Below are 18,011 nucleotides of genomic sequence, written 5' to 3'. Positions count from 1 at the left end.
TGGATCTGAGCTTAATGGTCCTGCTGGCTCCGTGTGCCTAGTGGCACAGTTGTTATCCCCACCAGGCGGTAACAAGGTTATTAAAACTCCTCTCCACAGGAGGCAAGCGGGTAGTGCTGGGAAAAGACCCAAGAAGCTTTAGAAGCAGTTGTGCCTGGTGAGAAAGCTTAACTTTCCAGCCAAAACTGCCTGACGCTGGCTCATCGGGGTACAGTTGTGGAAGTGCTTTGTGCCCCTGGGATGGCGCTCTGCTGTCTAAAATAGGGATCCAGGCAAGGTGCTACCAACAATGTCTGCATCTCTCCTCAGGGTGTATATGAAGTGATCAGATTCAGGACACTGTCATCACTGCGGGATCCCTCACCAATGGATTTCCCCCAAAATCGATCACCTGGCCGTTGGGTAACCATTTAGCTACTGTGATAGCAGCACGCAGGTGACACTGCTCCGTCAGCCTGGCACTGCAGCCAGGCACAGGCCGCCACCGCCACAGCTCAGTGCACAGATGGGATTAGGCCGTAGGATTTGTAGCTAATTGCTAGGCTTTAATCTTTATTTTGAACCTGGGCCCAGAGTATCTGCATAATGTCCTGACGTGCTGGGATCGAGACCAAAGCTGACAGCTGCCAAGTGACAACTGGCACTTTCTCACAGAGGTGAGGCCTGTCTGTCTAGGGCATCAGCCTTTCCTGAGGGCTGAACCTAAACCACAAAACTAAGTGTGTGGGACCTGAGGACCATCATGTCCTCTGACAGTGAGGGTTGTTGCTTTGACTGGTGCAGATGCAAACATGTTAAAAAAACCTGCATCAGACCACACTAAATAAAAGCCCTATCAAGAAGTCCAGACCTCTGGGGCAAAGCTGAGAAGCTAAGCACTGTGTGACTGATTTTTAAGTCCATTGCTTAATGCACTATGGGTCTGTTGTTCATGCTATGGCAATGAACATGTTATAAGAGCTGACACAGAACAGAATGAGCATGAAAAAATTCAGACATCATGTTGAATTTGCGATTCAGATTGAAGTGCATTAATAATAAATTGAACACATGTATTATATATGGTGGTTCCTATTGAAGCATTTATTGAGGGCAGCTGAATTTTAGTGCCATAGCAGAATGATATTAGTTTTAAAGGAAATGCAGATTACTGTCATTTCTCTTGTAAATGGTGTTGAGCAATATTCATGAACAACGGCAGGGCTCATACAGGATATATCACAGGGATCTCAGCTACACTCTATATTCCCACCTCTGACCACAAAGACAGATCTTACCAATCTTTTTGGTGAGAGAAAGAATAAAATATTTGCTTCAGTTTATAAGTCCAAAAATCACAGGGAGTATGTTTGAAGATTTTAAAGGGAAATTTATTGTTGCTGGGCATAGAAACCTCTCACTGAAGTCACATTGTTCCCAGAAACCCAACCCACTTATCTTATAAAAAATACATGAAGCAGTGGAAGCTTTCTGAATACTCATTTATGAGCTTAAGGATGACGGGTTGCAAGTATATATACAGAGGGATTTCTCAAGTCCCTTCTGTTTAATCCTTCAATTAGGAGGCAGGTAGAGGTAGAACTGGGGTCTAGTCACAGTAGCACATGTCCTGATCTTACAGATCAGCACGTCTGACCCTTAATATCTCCCTCCATTCACACAACTCTGTACAACCCCTTTCCTGTTGCAGAGTGTCACATGTGGGTTTAACGTGCTCTACTCCCTGGAGACAGCAGAACTGGTAGCAGGGGACAGACATCTGGTACTCTAGAGGAAAAGGGGAGATTTGCTTATGATAGAGGGCAAGAGCTGATAACTCCTCAGCTAAATTAAAATTCTTCTTCTAAGTACAAGACCTCTTTGCTTCTCCCCAGCCTTTGTAATTCAGCTCTGTGTCCCAGCAGCAAATCAGGCGGCCCCAGAGCTTCTGGGTAGCAGCACTGCCTCTTTCAGAAAGAAATGTGCCATTTCCTCCTTGAAAGGTATAGTAGAGGTCCTCTCTCCCTGCAGAGAGACAAGAACAGTCTTTTGATGCCTTTTACTATTGAACACAACTTTTAGTCCTTTTCTTCCCACAGAAAGGCTTTTCTGTTGAGAAAGAGCTTGAGGAACCCGAAGGACTGGGTTTGCCTTTGAACATCCCTTCTTTCAGGTGTGGATACTTCACACACGCAGAACACCCCTTTGGCTTCTTGTCAGGGACATGATGGTGGATTTGGGCCCTCAGCAATGACTGGGACACCTGCCCACACTTCAGTGCCTTTCTCCTTCCCTAAATTTAGAACAGACAGGAGAAGAGACCGGGGAAAGGGCAGCTCCCTCATCATTCTGAGAGTCCCTGGAGGTACCAAGCGTCGGGATCATCACCAGACTCAAAAAGGGTCCAACTCTGGGTTTCCTTCCCTAAGTTACTGCTGAAAAGGCTGAGCAGGGAGGATGTTTTCCCCATTATAAGGAATATTTTTTGTTTCTGAAATGTTACCCGTATGCTGGAGCTGGGTGCAGGAGGAGAATCAGGATGGATGAGAGCAGGAGGATGATTCCTGCTCTCCTTAGGGTACTTTCTCTAGCTGGGGCTTGACCTGTCTTTGGCTAACTTGGATTTCTGCACTGATTACATGGGGATTATATGTCCAAATTCCTTGCCTAGAACCTGTCATGACTAAGACACTTTTTTTTGTTGTTTGTGGGTGTGTATTTGTCATTATTTATTTATTTACTTATTTATTTTTAATGAAAGCTGTAATTCTGATGTAACACCAGGAGTCAGAGTCAGAGACCCAGGACTGAATATGAGTTCTGGATTCTTGAATGTGCTTAGGTATGTAGATACTTAGGGGGCAGTCAGGGAAGAAAACACTCCTTCCATGTTAAGAAAAGTAATTTACTTAGCTGATAAACAAAATAAACAATGTACTGAACCTTTGCAGAATTTGCCAGAAGAAAATGACTCAAACTGGAGGTGGGAGGGTTATTAACACTAACATTGTCATCTCTTGTCTCTGCCTCAGCCCTATTATCAGAACTCTGTCATGGAGCAAAACCTTCATGTCATGATGGTCAAAAATGGTGGTGTGGTCTCCATTGTGCCCCTGAGAATTTCAAAGACTTAGTTACTGGTGCAGGTAGTAGCATCTGCATCCAGGAGCAGGGAATGGAAAGGAGCCACATAAACTTACCAAATGTGAAAGCTAATGGGGCTCCGTGGCACTGTCAGATATACCACAGGAGCTATCGGACACCTCAGGCATCCTGTGGTAGCTGCTGGAAGTGAGGCTGACACCCAAGAGCTTCTCTGATGGCACCAGCAAGCTAAGTTGAAGCAGTCAAATCCATCTTAAAAGCTGTCCTCTGGCCTAGGCTCTACTGTCTTTGCTCCATAGTCTGTACTGGGAGCTAAGGTGCCCAGCTTATATGCAGACACTTCATTTAGGTGTCTGGAGCTGAATCTTGCTAGAAGTGACAGGATAAGAAAGGGAGTGAATTTGTCATTACAAAGGAAGGAAAGAACGAAAGAACGAAAGAATGAAAGAATGAAAGAAAGAAAGGGTTAATACCAGTTTGTAGTAGGTAAAACGTAATTTTACAAGAAAACTGCAAAAATTTGGTGAACAGAGAGCTACCACCTTGTGGGAGCACTGCCAGAAGTCCTCAGCTTCATTCTCTTCCAGATGTCAGCATGGGGGTACCTGAGATAATGGCGTAACTTCTGTAGCTATTTGATTTAGGAAACTGTAAAATAAACGTTCTTTGGATTTCTTTACAAGTGGAAGAAGTTGGACTTAAAATTGAGCTTCTTGCTAGATCTATAGTTTCTAATTTCACAGCAAGACTATTGGGACAACTTAGAGAAGCAAAGTCACAGGAAAAAAATTCATTCTTCTGTGTCTAGATGGGGAGTCCTCACTCACCTGGGTGCCATTAAGCAGAAGACAGACTGTAATGATAAACAGTCTGTGCTAAAATTTTATATTATGAAGGAGTATCACATACTATTTCATTGGTAAGTCACAACAAGCCTGCAGGTTTGAAAAGAAAAAATACGGCATCTGGTTGAAAACAAATTAGCTGAACTTTTCTGAGTTTATATCTTTCAAGATGGAATCATAACTATAAAACAAAAAAGGCAAAAATAGTCTAATAAAAGGAGCTAATAGCAACTATTGGTTTCCAAATACACATCAGAGAGCGTTGCTGAAGAGATCACACACTATATGAAGTCATATACATTTTGGTTACATTATTTAGGGACCGTGGATTTATAATGGTTATATTAATATTTCAGGATGTTATTTTACTATCTCTAACCTCCATCAAGCTTACTTGGCCAGTGAAATACTAATTGTAGAATTTGTTCTCTTGCACCAAACTCTGAAATTCCCATGATAATTCTAATGGCACCTTGTAAATGCCAGTTGCACTGAAAGAGAGGTTAATGCACTGGACTTCTGACACTCAATAAATAATTGTTTTTCTATGCATGATGCTTTTTTTTTTTCTTTTTCTTTTTCTTTTTTTCTGGTGTTCTTTCGTCAAGCGTTAAATGATATAATGGTATGTTCTTCCACACAGTGGTTCCTGACTCTGGCCAACCCTTTCAAAGATAGAAGGCATCAGTGACCATCAGTGGTGACACTTCCCTTTAAAAGTGCTCGCATGCTTTAAAGAATTCATTTACACATTTGAGAGGTCACTGGATGCCAGAGTACAGTCCCCATCATGTAATATTTACTTAGAAGTCTTCTTCCCAAGCCAGTAAAGGTCAAGATAAATTATCTTTCAGATTGTCTATCAGATGCCTCTCAAAGACATGTTCCTTCCCATCTTGCAAAGCGAGGCTCCTTCTTTCTTCCTTTCTTCCTCTGCTTGGCCCCACAATCCAGAGAGCTCTTGTGACTTCTGGTATTTGAAGACCTGAAGATGGACAGAAATGAAAATGAACCTGTATTTGAAGATGAACTTTGATGTTTTTCTCAATTGGTGGTGATGGAAAGCTTGTTTTCCTCTGCATCCTTTGTCCATATGTCCTCTTCTTCCAATGGATGTTAGTAAGGCTTTCTCTAGCCTTGCTTCTCTGTCTATTCTGTCTGTAGAGCTATCCATACTGCTCCTTGTTAATCATCTTTTCTTTTTTTTTTTTTATTCTCTTCTTAAATTTTGGTTCATTGTCCACATTTTCTCTTCTTTTTCTTCCTTTGTGAGCCCAACATTTGACTAGGTACCTTTATCCCCAGCTGGGAGCTGTTTTGATGTGAAGAGAATCCAGGCCACAGCCTGTCTGGGCTAAGGTTTGTAGGATGGAGCACCATGAGATGTGGGCAAGCAGAGCCATAGTCACTGCAATGGTCACTGTGCTGGCCAGTCATCCTGGCCAGCTCTCAACCTAGGGACTGCAAGGCGCCCTTCTCATAGCCTCAACGCCAAAAGGCACAGTTGAAGATCTTCACTTGTACTTCTGTACTTACAACTCCCTTAATGTAGCCCAAAACACTGATGTCAGCCTGTTATTCAGCTGCTGACCTTTTTTGCTAACTTCGCTAAACACTTTTTGGTCATAATGCAGCAATTCATCTATGAGAGGAAGTTCTAAGTTTCCTGGGGTAAAAGAAAACATTTACGAAGAGAAGGTGAGGACTGAGTTGGGATAGCTTCTTGTATAGCTCATACTTGCAATCTACAGAAAATAAATTGGGTTTGAGATTGTAGTATGTCAAGCCTAAGTTAGAGTGGCTACAGAGTAAATCTTTCACTTCATTACTAATCAAACATTCATCATGCTTATGAAGTCCCAGCAGAAACATCCATAACGAGAAGGAATATGACAGATTGCTTCTAGTTTACCAAATTTCAATCCATGCTGTGCAACGATGCCTCTGAATTTTAAACCTGTGTCAGACTTGGGCAGGTTTCTGGTGGCTGAGTTGTGGCTCTTGAAACTCAACAGCAGTTTTGCTTCACAGAACTGTTCTTTATGACAAAATATGAGACAGCTGGCAGTTCTTATTCTGAACTTTCTAACCCTATTTTTGTATTTCTTTTCAGCTCCTCTGTTAAGCTGATTGTTCCAGTCAAGCAGTTTTTTCACCTGTTTCCTCATTCAAGAGTTTTATTTAGCCTTAATCTGAGATCACAATAATAGTACATAGGTAATAGTGTTCACACAGCAATGAAGTTGTTCAGCTAATTACAGTCATTTTTCAGTCCCTATATTTTCAGCAGCTACTTAAGTTACATTTCATTGCTGTCTATTAGAGAAAGTGTTTCCCATTATTGAAGGACATCATTATATTCAATTCCAGCAACATTTGACTGTGTGTTTCTGAAGTAAAAAACACCATAAATGTGACTTAAAACAAAGCAAAGCAAGCCACTGAGCTTGAATATTTGAAAACAAGCAAATAAACCAATCTACCTTTGTGAATTAAATAATACTAGAAGAAGGAGAAAGAAAGTGTAATTGTCTAAGCCACTTACCAAGACTTTTCTTGGAGGCAATGGAGAGAGATACACACCTTCTGTGGGCAACTAGTGCCACCCCTAAGACAAGCTAAATGGGATGACTTGCTTTCAAAGTTAATTTTATTGAATGTAGAGAGCACAGGTGCCTACCTTAGACCAGATGTCTGACTTTAAATGGTCACAGTTAGGAGTCCAACTTTATTAACCATCATTGCAGTTCATTACATTCATGGGAAAGACTCTAAAACAGAGTAAGTCACTGAAAGCTTATGGCAGTGACACTGAAGACATGCTGATATTGGCAAAGAGCTTCCTATGCTCGCTGTATGCAATTGTTGGATCCTATCATGTATGTCAATCTATCTGTCCTGCTGCAATGGGAAATCAACCTTACAAAGCTGACTGAAAATGGCAATATAAATCATGAAGGAGGAATTAAATGCTTTCTAATAAACTTTTCCAGATCACTCAGTCAGTGATTGCTTGGAACGAGATGAAGAATATACCTCTGTGGTAGCAGAAACAGCACTTGTTGTCCATCACCGAACTGCAGCTGGGGACAGTGAAACCGCTCAGTGCAGGTTGAGATGTTAAAATTTCCACTGCTTCTCTTATGTGCATTCAGAGATTCAGACTTGTCTACTGCCATGTAGCTATGATGGTACAGTACATAGTGTTAAACAGGAATCTCACTAGCTGGAGGAGCATATACAACTACAATGTTCTCAGATGTGTTCTGAATAGTGTTTGATATACCCTTAAGCAGCTAATGATGAGTAGGTCAGTGCCAGGATAAACAAACCTCACACAAATTCTGATACCGTGCTTTGATTTCTGTGCATGCTTTCATGCTTGTCCCTGAATTTACAACCACACCAACACAGCAAAGGAAAGAGGTGCTTTCTGACACTTGCACCCTGCAGCATATTGCTCTGCTAGCCAGTCTGTCGCTATGTGAGCTCTTGTCAATCATTTATTTGCAAAGTCTAGTGGCCTGAGCTGTCCTCTGAGGTGTTTGACTTTGCTAAGGAGGAGTCATATATCTCTTCTACCGTCTACTGTCTTGCTGGAATAAAACAGATGAAAGAGAGGAGCAATAACATCTTAAATCATCATTGCCTATTGTCATGTGAATGTTTGTTTAAGCCCCAGAGTTAACTCAGAGGGATATTCAGAAACCATACATCAGAATCCTAACCATTTTAAGGTTGTCTTAAAAATGATGACTTAAAATAATAAATGCATTCATTTCTATTTTTTTTCCTCTTCCTGTTTAGCATTCAAGGATTTTCCTGGTTTTCTTTGCAACCATGAACTCTGGAAGACAAAATGGAGACTGTGGTTACCCAAGTGATTTCAGAAGCAGGCAGTACCAGAAAACACCCCAAATGTTAAAGTGGGATATTATAACTCAATGATGAGATGCTCTGTATGTTTAGGTTAAAAGTAGGAACTGGTGACATGTTTATATTGTGAATCAAAGTGCATTTTCTTACAAGGTAGTATTTTAAGTTTGTATTTTTGACACATAGCGTCCTTTCACATCTTTTATATGTTATTCAGAAAAACTCAGCAAGGATGTATGTATTTTTCCTAAAGTTCATTAAGTTACAGAGTAGTCTGCAAAAATCTAACTGATGTTTACCTGTTCTTATATTGAAGATGGTTCCAAGATGCTTTGTTGAAATTTCACTTTTCTTCTTCAAGGAGATCTAGGATCTTGATACTGTGGAAGAGCATTTCTAGGTAAATCTCTCTTTCTCTAAAAATGATTTGAGGAGTTTGTCTCATGCTGTGTAGCTGTTCAAAATGCAAGAGTTTCGTTGTCCTAGGATTCATCTTCCATCTTTTTTCTCTCTTCTGGAAGCAAAGTGTCCAAGCAGAGTGCCCTACAAGTTAGCAGTCTTCACTGCTATCATCAAGATGATTTCTAAGAGCAAAAGAGGATTCTTATATGCCTTTTCTGTAAGAAACAAGACAAACAACAACCACAGCAGTAGTCTCTAGAGGACCAGCTCCAAAAGGCATCACAGACACTGTTTTATTTTAGCTCCAGCATGCATATTCATTAAGTGCTTCCTCATGATATTTATGTTACTGTCTTTCCTGTGTTCATAATCAAAGTGTCTTTCTTATAAATACAAATCCCTTTTTTACTCCTTTTTAATTTAAAGCACTTCCATACTGCCAGTACAACCTTACAAGATGTTGTGGTTTAACCCGGCTGGCAGCTAAACACCACACAGCCGTTCGCTCACCCTCCCCCCTCCCTCTCTGGGATGGGGGAGAGAAACGGGAAAGTGAAGCCGGTGAGTTGAGATAAAGACAGCTTATTAAGACAGGAATATAATAATAACAATAATAATAATAGTGATAATGATAATAGTATTAATAATAATAATAGTGTGTAAGAAACAAGTGATGCACAATGCAATTGCTCACCACCCGCTGACCGATGCCCAGCCTATCCCTGAGCAGCCGGCCCCCCACCCTGGCCAGCCACCCCTATATATTGTTTAGCATGACGTCAGATGGTATGGAATACCCCTTTGGCCAGTTTGGGTCAGCTGTCCTGGGTCTGTCCCCTCCCAGCTCCTGCTGCACCCCCAGCCTGCTCGCTGGCAGGACAGAGCGAGAAGCCGAAAAGTCCTTGGCCTGGTGTAAACACTGCTCTGCAACAATTAAAACATCAGCATGTTATCAGCGCTCTTCTCATCCTAATCCAAAACATAGCACCCTACCAGCTAGTATGAGGAAAATTAACTCTGTCCTAACTGGAACCAGGACACAAGAGAAGCTTGTCATCAGGTACAAAGGCATCTTGATAGAGTAGATCTTGGGACTGCAGTAACAAACTAGGCATGCAGGTTTTATATGCAGGGCTAACTCAAAGTATTTAAGTATGATTTTTTGTTGTTGTTTAGCCCTGGCAGACAGCTACATACCACACAGCTACTCACTCACTCTCCCCAACTGGGATGCAGGAGAGAATCAGAAAGGTAAAAGTGTGAGAGTTCATGGGTTGAGATAAAGACAGTTTACTAGGTAAAGCAAAAGCCATGCGCAGAAGCAAAGCCAAACAAGGAATTTATTCACTACTTCCCATCAGCAGGCAGGTGCTCAGCCACTTCCAGGAAAGCAGGGCTCAGCACACAAAACATTTTCTTGGGAATACAAAAACCATCACTCTGAACGTTCCCCCTTTCCTCCTTCTTTATCCCAGCTTTATTGCTGAGCACGACACCACACGGTATGGGACATCCCTTTGGCCAGCCTGGGGCAGCTGTCCTGGTTCAGTCCCCTCCCAGCTCCTGGTGCACCTCCAGCCTCTTTGCTGGCAGGGCAGCAGGAGAAGATTAAAAAGTCCTTGGCTCTGTGCAAGTGCTCCTCTGCAATAACTAAAACATCAGTGTGTTTGTTATCCACTATTTTCATCAAAAAATCCAAAACACAACATCATACAAGCCTCTATGCAGAAAATTAACTCTATCCAAGCCAAAACCATGACTTTTTTTTTCTTTTTTTTTCTTTTTTTTTTCTTTTTTTTTTTCCTCCTGGGTTATATACCAACTGATGAAACTGATGAACAAAGTTTGTTTTTTTTTGTTTGTTTGTTTGTTTTTTCCTATAATTCTGAAACACCTGAAATTCCTATAGTGCTCCAAGTTTATCAGTATTCAAACAGAGGAAAGGATGGCATATAATAGGCTAATGCATACATTATTTTAATGCTGCTACATATTTTAATACCTTAAAAAAATGTAAAGGGTTATTCTGCACAATTTATCTATTAGATGAAAATAATAAGCTAAAATGCCCTTCCTGATGGTGGCTGAAAACCAATATTATTAACACAAGGCTGATGGCTGGTGCTCAAATGCAGCAATTAAGTTCAGCTAATTGCAACTACTTTGAATGTTAGTCCATATATTTTGATCTCTTCAGGCCATCCATCATCATTCTTTGTTATGACACTTTATTTTTCCAACTATTTTCTTTTCACTCTTGGCATATTTGTATGAAAAGCTGGAAATGTTCATTCCCCAGCAAATGACAGCACTTGTGTTAACCAATGAATGAAAATTTGCTGCAAGCTACCCTTGCAGAATGGAACATATTAATACTTTTTCCTGCATTTTTTGAGGAATAAAATACTTTCCAGTGTGGAAACAAATGACAAGAGCAGCCCTTATTTAATTAAAGTAAAGCTTGAGGCTGTAGGCTCAGGCTTCTAAATGTAGACTTCCAAATGCAAGTGCTTATTTTCAACCCTGGAACATCAGTATAACTGAGGAATGAACAACTTAATCAGATCACACAGGTTTTTTTTTTGTTTGTTTTCTGTTTTTTTTTTCTCTTGAGCACACTATATTTTCTGGTCTCTTCCTGACAGATGAACCCTAGGATGTGAAAGGGAGGTATTTTTTTCATCTCAGAAAGTGAACTCTATGGATTCACAATTATTTACAATACAATGGGAAAAGAAAACCTAGAGACTCAGTAATGTCAAAAATAAAGTGCACCAATATAGCATTTACTAAGCAATGACAAGCTGTTCAGAAGACTTAATGACAGAGTAAAGGAGCCATGGGTAGAGAAAAGAAAGTAATGTGAGACAAAAAATGCAGAATAAAACAACAACAAAAAAAGCTCAAAATGACATGGAAGTGTGGCAAAATTTCTGTTGATTTTGATGTGAGTAGATGGGTTTTCCCAGAGACACATGTCGAGGATAACAGTCTTGAAGATGAAAGGGCAATTGCTTCAAAACAAATAAAATCAAAAAAAAAGGCTGAGATAATTAAGAGAAACAAAGTCTGTGCAGGCAGAAAAGCAAGACAGTGTAAGGAAATGACTGGATTTCTGCTGAAGTTTGGTAGTAATGTGTAAAAGCCTGTGTTTCCAAAACAGAAAGGAAACTTTCTTCAGAAAATTACTAAACAAGTAACATCTTTATGCCTGATGGCTCAAGAGTTCTTAAATTTGAATTTTTCTTTTAACAGCAAAATTGAAGGTAATATATTGAGAAATGTCCTTTTATTTTATTGCTTTTCACAGCTGTCAAGTCTTGTGAAAGTTCTATTCCTCTATAAAAGATAATCAAAATGACTTGAAAAGTATGTGGAGTTCTTTTTCAATATAATATCATTAATAAAAACATAATATTAATAAAGTTGATATTTGAGTGGTTGATTTTTCAATCTCTGCAGGACATCATTTTGAGAAACCAAAGGGTAATAAAGATGATCTGCAGCAGATGCAACATTTCTTTAACTAATAAATCACGTACTGCAGTGCAGTGTAAGGCCCCCATTGCTATCTGCATGAGAAGATGTGTCAGACCTTTGATGTTTTGTCATTGTGCCCTGTTCCTGTACTGGATTGATTGTTCTGTGGAATATAACGTCATATGTCAGCCAGTAAAACACAATGGTTATATGGTTTCCTCAATGGGTATCAAATGTGTTGCTGTAATTAAAATGTGACCTATGTAGAAGCCTTTATGCAGAGTGGATTTTAATGTCAAGTAGAAAGGCAAAGTCCAAATCAGAAAGAGTCTTTAAAGAAAACACGTAAATGTATTTTGTTCCATGACTAATCTCTGCTCCAAAATCTACCGTGTCCGATAATCCGTAGTGGTTTTTCTTCATTCAGTTAATTAACTGGAATTCCCTGGACCAGCTGGCTTCCTTCCAGGAGGCTACTGATTCCTGCTACCTGCAAATATGGTTAAACGATGGAGAAAAAATGTTCTATTAGCAGAGAATTTACTGATTATTCAGTACAGCTGATGTGGGAGGAGAAGGTAGCAAGCAGGCTTGAAATTGTCATCCTACTCCTACATCCAGCTTTTGAATCCAGAGCTTTATAAGGTCCCCAAAGACCCTTGCCCTTGGTTTGAATTCTGGAGCTGTCTACTGAAATTCTTGGAACTTCCCAAACTGTATGCAGAGCGGGATAAGAAATCCACAGGATGTGTGCTGACAAACTATAAAATTACTAGGAAATTTTTAGATTTTTTTCCTGATTTGAGTTTGTTTTGCCCCATTAAAAGCAAGAATACTCTGCATATGTAATGGGGCATATTTATGTCCAGCCACCCCACAAATTCAAGTCTGGTCTGGTGCTGGGAGAGGTGCTGTGGTATGGGCTGGAGAATCTCCATGAAGGCCTGTCCCTTGACTCTTTTTTCCAGCATCTTCTAACTAAAGAACACCTACCAAATTCCATGCTGTTGATTCAAATACAACAGAAGATTTAAACAGTGGAAGGTTATACAATATCAGGTTTATCAGAGCTGTCAGACTGTAACTATGCCGAGGATAAATGCTTTCAAAAGTAAAACCTTTCTCATGGCAAAAGGCAATGCAACCTGAACATCAACATAGTTTGCTCTGCTGTTCAACAAGCTGGCCAGTGGCAATAGGGAATTCTATAGTTAAATTAGGTTGGGCATGTACTTTTTGATATTTTGAACGTTATGAGAATTATTCTTCTTCTTCAGAAAGAGAATCTCACACAAAATTACATTGCCCCTTTACAGGCAGACTATACTGAGCATTACATTGCCTCTCGCAGTAACTTAGCGAGATATGAACTGACTTTATTTTATTTTATTTATTTATTTATTTTACCTATACCAGATGAAAGCACCCTAGAGTTAAAGGGGAAAATCTTTCCTTTTGATGGAGAATGGAATAAAATAATTTTGATTTAATGAAGTAATGGTGTTTAATTGCTGTATCTACATAGTGTTAGATATGATGTTTTGAATGTAGTTATTTTTTACTGAAATAAAATGCTTTGATTTGAAATGTTATTAAATGAACTTGCCACTTAACCAAGCTTTTAGAATAAAATAAAATAATCCATAAATTTGATAATACTTGATATGAAAGAGTTGGTATTACTAATTAAAATTCTATGGCCAAAAATTTTTGGTTGGTTAATTTTTAGTGGTTGTAAGTAGGTAAAATGTAATGTAATAATAACAATAACAATAACAATAATAATAATGAAGGAATGTCTAGATGGAGCTAATGATATAAAAATCTGTAGCTTTGGTACTTAGATGGAAAAGGAGTGAGGCAATTGGATATTGCTGAATTATTTGAAGCAAGTTATTCATGTCAGTTTACAAACCCAAGCTAGAATGCCAAGAGAGAGGTAGCTAAATTTGTGTGTGATTTGTGTAAATTTCTAAACACTTATGAATCCATTTGAATTGCAAGTTCCTTACTGTTGTGGTTTAACCCGGCTGGCAGCTAAACACCACACAGCCGTTCGGTCACCCTCCCCCCTCCCTCTCTGGGATAGGGGAGAGAAACGGGAAAGTGAAGCCTGTGAGTTGAGATAAAGACAGTTTATTAAGACAGGAATATAATAATAACAATAATAATAATAATAGTGATAATGATAATAGTATTAATAATAATAATGTGTAAGAAAACAAGTGATGCACAATGCAATTGCTCACCACCCACTGACCGATGCCCAGCCTATCCCCGAGCAGCCGGCCCCCCACCCCGGCCAGCCACCCCTATATATTGTTTAGCATGACGCCATATGGTATGGAATACCCCTTTGGCCAGTTTGGGTCAGCTGTCCTGGGTCTGTCCCCTCCCAGCTCCTGCTGCACCCCCAGCCTGCTCGCTGGCAGGACAGAGCGAGAAGCCGAAAAGTCCTTGGCCTGGTGTAAACACTGCTCTGCAACAATTAAAACATCAGCATGTTATCAGCGCTCTTCTCATCCTAATCCAAAACATAGCACCCTACCAGCTACTATGAGGAAAAATTAACTCTGTCCTAACTGGAACCAGGACACTTACTAAGATCCACCCCCCCTCCCCCAATAATAATAATAAAAAATCCCTCAGCATGCATGCATTAATTATTTTCAGTGCTATGATAGAATTAAAAGTATGGGAAGAAGCCTTTTATGAAGGATTTATGACTTTTTTTCTGTCTTCAGTGAGTGAATTCGGTCCAGTCTGTATAACCAGTTTTCCTTACAGATGGACAGGGCTATAATGGAGCATTAATGAATGAAGGCACCAGCAGACATGGGCAATGTAAATGAAGTGATGAGAAAGAAAATTAGAATTTGCAAGGCAGATCAATACAGCACAGCGTGAATCTTCTACTCTGTTGTTCCTTCTCCTGGAAATTAAGGTCGCTGTCTAACAAGCTGCACTAGTAATTGTTTTGGAGAACTGCAGAGTGAAGCTGCTTGGTTCCAGCCATATTTTCTAACTCTGAATGAGGTACTTTCTTCTCCCAGGAGGAGCAAACATCAGAACAGATTAAAAGTTTCTTTTGATGCATCTGTGCTTCTACAAGCAACCTGGAAACTTAGGTATGCTTTTTTTCTTTGGGACCTTGAGCTGAGAAAGCAGCACCAGAGAGCCAGTGTGCCATAGCCCTGACTGGTATGCTAAAACTGCTGCCCTAATTTGACGAGGAGCCCACTTCCCCTTTGCATTTCACAACTGCTCCATAATCAAACCCTAACCAAAACTAATGACTCCTCCAGTTGATCACACTTGCCTTCTTTAGCTTTCTATGTGCTTCCATGGCTATCTGGTGGCTCTTGAGTCTGAAAATCCTATTTCTTGGTATAAATTTTTAAGGAAAACAGTATTTTTAATTCTCCCCCAAAATGCAGTGGAGATGTTAGGAAGTAGATGGGTTTTGGATGAAGCTATTTAACTGACAGTTCTTTACTGTTCAAGGGTTATTTAACTGTTGTGTTATGCTTTTGCAACAGAAGATGTGTGCAGGTGGAGGGAGGAGGCAGATATTCTGTGCTGAATCCTGTGGAGATTACGTATGGAACATAAAGATCAAGATGCAGGTACTAATGCTGGAAAGAAAACACTTTTTTTTTTTTTTTTTAATAAAACAATGCAATCAATTTAATCAATTTTTGAATTCTTTTTGTCTTACATTTTCATAGAATCACAGAATGTTTGATGTCAGGGACACTGGAGAATCCCCAAGTTCTTTTCTGCAAAGCTGTTTTCCAGCTGGGTGGAGAGCAGCACATTTTTCACAAATCCAATACTTTCTTAGCAAAAAGACTTGGCTAGATCATATTCTTCTAGGGGAAAATGCTAACAGCCCCACTACTGCCTGCTTTCAGTAAGAGTGTCCTCTTTGAATCAAAGCCAAGCAGTTGTCTATGACAGAAGGGAAGAGGATCATGGAGAGCCATTTCAAGTCTCTGTCCAATACATTTCCATCAAAACAACATCAATAACAAAATCTATGACTGCTGATTAATTGCTAGAGTCTTTTTCTTTTGAGTGGGACTTCCTCATGAGTTCTTTATCTGGGAGCAGCACTGAACTCAGGGTGAGCACAGATTTGCCTTTGCTTCTAGCTCATGACTACTTTAACATTAATCTCCTCCTTTTGTGCAACTCCTGTGCTCTTTCAGTTACCCACTTTCCATTTTGCTATACCTTGCAGTTGTACTCTGTGTAACTTATAGAAATGAATGCTATTTTACTTTTGATTCCTTTGAAGAAATATCAACCACTTTTGAAGACTACTGGTGCCATGGACATTTATTTATAAAATAGGTATATTTAAGTCCTGCATCATCATAACAACCTCTTTGTATTAGTCAGAAAATGAAAGGACGAAAGACTTTTGTTGCAAGCTGATACTCAGCAGTCAGAACCTCATCCTGACTACGTCTCCTTTTCCTAGTCCTTCAGAGTATGGGGTTTCTTTGGTACACTTGAATGTGTAAAACAGTGTGTGTTATTGGTACCTAACAAGTGGTATCAAGGCCCACATCTTGAAATACATTTAACCACCTGACCTAGGTTGCCAGAATCTGTCTCTAGAATTCTTATGTGTCATCTTTAATCACTATGCTACAAAACAGTAGGCTTCCTTTGTCTTCTGGGGCTTAGGCTATACGGCTAGAGCTCTTGCTGGTGAAGACTGAGGTTAAAAAAAAGTCATGGGCTACCTCAGCCTTCACAGTATCACAGTATCACAGATTTCTAGGTTGGAAGAGACCTCAAGATCATCGAGTCCAACCTTCGACCTAACACTAAGTACTCCACTAAACCATATCACTAAGCTCTACATCTAAACGTCTTTTAAAGACCTCCAGGGATGGTGACTCCACCACCTCCCTGGGCAGCCCGTTCCAATGCTTAATAACCCTTTCGGTAAAGAAGTACTTCCTAACATCCAACCTAAAACTCCCCTGTCGCAACTTTCGCCCATTCCCGCTCGTCCTGTCACTAGGCACGTAGGAGAACAGACCAACCCCCACCTCTCTACAGCCTCCTTTAAGGTAACTGTAGAGAGCGATAAGGTCGCCCCTGAGCCTCCTCTTCTCCAGGCTGAACAAGCCCAGCTCCCTCAGCCGCTCCTCGTAAGACTTGTTCTCCAGACCCCTCACCAGCTTGGTCGCCCTTCTCTGGACTCGCTCGAGCACGTCCATGTCCTTCCTGTAGCGAGGGGCCCGAAACTGAACACAGTACTCAAGGTGCGGCCTCACCAGAGCCGAGTACAGGGGCACAATCACTTCCCTAGACCTGCTGGCCACACTGCTTCTTATACAGGCCAGGATGCTGTTGGCCTTCTTGGCCACCTGAGCACACTGCTGGCTCATATTCAGCCGACTATCAACCAATACTCCCAGGTCCTTCTCGGCCAGGCAGCTTTCCAGCCACTCATCTCCCAGCCTGTAGCTCTGCTTGGGGTTGTTGCGCCCCAGGTGCAGGACCCGGCACTTGGCCTTGTTGAATTTCATACAGTTGACCTCAGCCCATCGCTCCAGCCTATCCAGATCCTCCTGCAGAGCCTTCCTGCCCTCGAGCAGATCGACACACGCACTTAGCTTGGTGTCATCTGCAAACTAGCCTTCTCCATATCTCAAGTGACTAGGTCTCCCATTTCCTTCTGGAGATGGCCCACAATCTCCACAGTCTTCCTTTTATCACTGATGTACTTATAGAAGCCTTTCTTGTTGCCCTTGATGCCTCTGGGCAAATTTAATTCTAATAGGGCTTTAGCTTTCCTAACCTAATCCCTGGCTGTTCAAGCAATTTCTCTGTATTCCTCCCAGGCTATCCATCTTTGCTTCCACTCTCTGTAGACCTCCTTTTCCCATTTGAATTTGGCCAGGAGCTTCTTGTTCATCCATGCAGGCCTCCTGGTGTTTTTCCTGACTTTCTCTTTGTTGGGATGCATCGCTCCTGAGCTTGGAGGAGGTGATCCTTGAATATTAACCAGATTTCTTGAGCCCCTCTTCCCTCCGGGGCTTTGTCCCATGGTACTCTACCAAGCAGATCCCTGAAGAGGACAAAGTCTGCTCTCACAAAGTCCAGGGTAGGCAGCTTGCTGTGCTCCTTCTTTCCTCCCCTCTGGATCCAAAATTGCACCATTTCATGGTCACTGCAGCCAAGGCTGCCCTTGAGCTTCACATTCCCCATAAGTCTCTCCCTGTTTGTCAGAAAGAGTTCCAGCACAGCACCTCTCCTCATAGGCTCCTCTATCACCTGGAGAAGGAAGTTTTCTTCAATGCA

The 18,011-nt window shown here is 40.9% G+C and overlaps 1 long non-coding RNA gene across 1 annotated transcript; it reads right to left on the bottom strand.

The window, feature by feature from the left end:
* Positions 1-2,643: 2,643 nt before the first annotated feature.
* On the bottom strand, positions 2,644-8,946 carry LOC310886075. Its single transcript, XR_014575162.1, has 3 exons — positions 8,902-8,946; positions 8,105-8,422; positions 2,644-7,776 (listed from the first exon to the last, which is right to left on the bottom strand). It is a non-coding gene; the product is annotated as an uncharacterized lncRNA (long non-coding RNA).
* Between the last annotated feature and the right edge of the window lie 9,065 nt (positions 8,947-18,011).

Source organism: Anser anser (genome assembly GCF_964211835.1).
Source record: "Anser anser genome assembly, chromosome: 1".
In the NCBI taxonomy this organism is placed as follows: Eukaryota; Metazoa; Chordata; class Aves; order Anseriformes; family Anatidae; genus Anser; species Anser anser.
Note: the sequence above shows the minus strand (reverse complement) of the source record. Positions and strands in the feature narration are given on the sequence as shown.